At 37.8% G+C, this 3376-nt stretch overlaps 1 pseudogene; it reads right to left on the bottom strand.

The window, feature by feature from the left end:
* Nucleotides 1-335: 335 nt before the first annotated feature.
* Nucleotides 336-3095, bottom strand: LOC112404511 (proline-rich protein 13 pseudogene; annotated as a pseudogene).
* Between the last annotated feature and the right edge of the window lie 281 nt (nt 3096-3376).

The following is a 3376-nucleotide window of genomic DNA, read 5'->3' as shown; positions in this document are numbered from 1 at the left end:
CCATAATTAAATTTCCACAGCATCTCCCCAATCATGAGTATTACAAAAGAAAGTAAAAAATCACATTTTACAGATCTTAGACTTGTCTTCAGCATTTAGCTCAAATCTCACCATCTTCAAAATATAGTTCTGAAAAATTCACCAGCTAAAAGTTTTATCTAAGCAGTGGGAAGATGGCCTTTGATAGCCCATGGCAATTCTTCTCCCATTTTCCCTAGCCAGTTAGGGTTGAACAGCAGAGAGAGGCTTAGATTGCAGGGATGGCGGGGGGGAGGGACACAAGGGCTAATTTCCCCCAGTACAAGATGGCATCTGAATCTTGATGGGAGAGCAGAACTGGAGAGACTTGAGGGAAGGGTTCAGGCCCTGTATTCAGTCAGAGTCACTGCTGGAAGAGGAAGAGCAGGAGGAGGAAAGCTTGCCATGTTTGTGGTGTTTCTGCTTCTTTTTATGAGCTTTTCTCATTTTCTTTTGCATCTTCTTGTCAATCACCATTCCTGGTCCTAACTTGCCAGGAGTCAACGGATTCACGGGACACATGCCAGGGGCAGGTGGTGGGTATTGAGGGGGGTAGGGACCTGAGGGTTGGCATCCTGATACCCTTGTTGTGGCACAGAATGACAGGGCTCACCAGGGGGAAAGGCTGGATTCCCCTGGGGTGCTCCTGGGGGAGTGGGAAAGGGGTCTGGAGGAAAGGTAGGGGTGGCAGGTGGTAGATGTACAGAATTGCAACCTCCAGGGTACCCGACATTAGGGGAGTGTGGATATGGCCCTGGCTGCCCGGCATTGGGGTTCCATATGTTCAGGTATTTCCTCCAGCCCAGGAATGGAGAAAGAAGGAAACTGAGGAATCCAGGTGTCCCGTCACCTTTACACCACTGCTTCAACAGTCAGTTTTGAACAAAGGTAACAATATAATTCAATGGGGGAGAGAAAAGTTCCTGACCAAGTGGATATCCATATGGAAAAAACAAAAACAAACCCCAAAACTTTGATTCCCCTTGCACTTCACTCACATATTTTATTCAAGAAGGATCATAGACATAAATATAAAGCTAAAACTATATGTCTTATAGACAAAATACATGAGAAATTTTTCAAGAACTTTGGGTAAGCAAAGATTTCTCAGGTAAGACACAGAAGGCAAAAACCATACAAGAAAATATTTATAAATTATAGTTCATCAACTTAAAAATTTTGTTATCAAAAGAAATAGTTAACATAAATGAAAAGGTAAGCCAAAAAATGGGAGAAAATATTATAGTATATATGTATCTAATAAAACACATATCTAGTATATATAAAGAATATGGAAGGGTATAATATAAGAATATATATAACATATAAATAATATAGAAAGAACTCCTATAACTCAATACTAAAAAGACAAATAACCCAATTAAAAAATGAGCAGAGCTTTAAACAACAAGACAAATATGCAAGTAGCCAATAAGCACAAGAAAAAGTGCTCAATTTTATTAGTTCTCAGGGAAATCCTAATTAAAATTGCCATGAGATACCATTTCCCACCTTTAGAATGGCTAAGATTAAACGTGTTTTAGGGATGTAATGTACAGCATATTGACTATAATTAATAATACTCTATTGCAGGGCTTCCCTGGTGGTGCAGTGGTTAAGAATCTGCCTGCTAATGCAGGGGACATGGGTTCGAGCCCTGGTCCAGGAAGATCCCACATGCCACGGAGCAACTAAGCCCTGTGCGCCACAACTACTGAGCCTGCACTCTACAGCCCGCGACCCACAACTACTGAGCCCGCGTGCCACAACTACTGAAACCTGCGCACCTAGGGCCCATGCTCCACAACAAGAGAAGCCACCACCATGAGAAGCCCGCACACCGCAACCAAGAGTAGCCCCTGCTCGCCACAACTAGAGAAACCCCGTGTGCAGCAACAAAGACCCAATTCAGGCAAAAATAAAAATAAATAAAATAAAATAAAATAAAATAAAAAATACTCTATTGTATATTTGAATGTTGCTAAGAATAGAATTAAAAGTTCTCATCACAAGAAAAAAACATTTTAACTATGTTTGGTGATGGATGTTAACTAGACTTATTGTGATGCTCATTTCACAACATATACAGATATCAAATCATTATATTATATACCTGAAACCAATATAATGTTATACGTCAATTATATCTCAATTTTTAAAAAAGTGTTTGTAACGGTATAGAACAATTAGAACCCTCAGAGATTGATAACTGGGAGTACAAAATGGTGCAACTGCTTTAGAAAAGAGTTGTCTAGTTTCTTGAAAAGCTAAAAATAAATCCTAGCAATTCTACTTCTAGAAATAAATAAAAATTTGAAAAAGACTTATATAGAATGCTCATAACAACCTCTTTTGTAATAAATAAAAACTGAAAGCATCCCAAATATTCATCAGCTGGGAAATGGACAAATTGTGACATAGTCATAGAGTGGAACACAACTGAGCAATAAAGATAACTGAACTGCTGATACATGCAACAAAATGGGTAAATCACATGAACATAATTTTGAATGAAAATAAAACAGACTCAAAAGAGTATATACTCTGTAATTGTATGTAGATACTTTTCAAGGACAAGGAAGACCCTTCTGTGGTGAAAGAAACTATGGTAGGCTCAGTGCTAGGATTAGGAAGACCTGACTGGAAACCAGCAGGAGGGAACTCTATCTTGATTGAGGCACTCAATACTTGGGTATATATGTATTCATCAAAATTCATTACACCTAAGATATGTGGTATTACTGTCATTTAAATTATATATCAATAAAAAATTGAAACCTAAGAAAAAGTTTTCTCAAATACTGACAACTTCCTAAATCAGTACATATTCAGTGTATATCTTTAGACACACTGTGATTTGTATTTTTGCCTATTTTGAATACCATTCTTCTTTATACCAACGTCAGTTCCCCAAGGTTTAGTACCTCCCAATTCCAACCTTTCTCCATTTCTAACTGGTCATCTGTTGAGGTCTCAGACTATTTCAACAATAATTCTGCCCAAGTAATAGAAATAAGGACTCATTAGCTATAACTAAGTGTATAGAAACTTACTTGCAAGTGTGACGAGTTCCCCATTACACTGGATATTCAATAAGGTCAGATAGTCATTTTATTCAGTAGATGTTTTGTAATACCTGTTATATGCCTGTTACTGTCCTAGGCATTTAGTTGTATAGCTTCAATAAATCAGGAGTTAATAACTTGCAGCTGTACTTTTAAAATTTAGTCTTTTTCTTTTTCTTGCATTTCTTAGCTGCAATGATGATTGTACTTACATATACAATGGGAATAAAACCATAGGGCAGGGTTTTCGTCCTGGTCATTTTTATGATCAGCAGTTCCTTCAAAGTGACCAA

The sequence above is a fragment of the Neophocaena asiaeorientalis genome, unplaced genomic scaffold (assembly GCF_003031525.2).
Source record: "Neophocaena asiaeorientalis asiaeorientalis breed wild unplaced genomic scaffold, Neophocaena_asiaeorientalis_V1.1 scaffold335, whole genome shotgun sequence".
Lineage (NCBI taxonomy): Eukaryota > Metazoa > Chordata > Mammalia > Artiodactyla > Phocoenidae > Neophocaena > Neophocaena asiaeorientalis.
The sequence above is the reverse complement of the archived record's forward strand: the minus strand, read 5'-3'. Positions and strand labels throughout refer to the sequence as shown.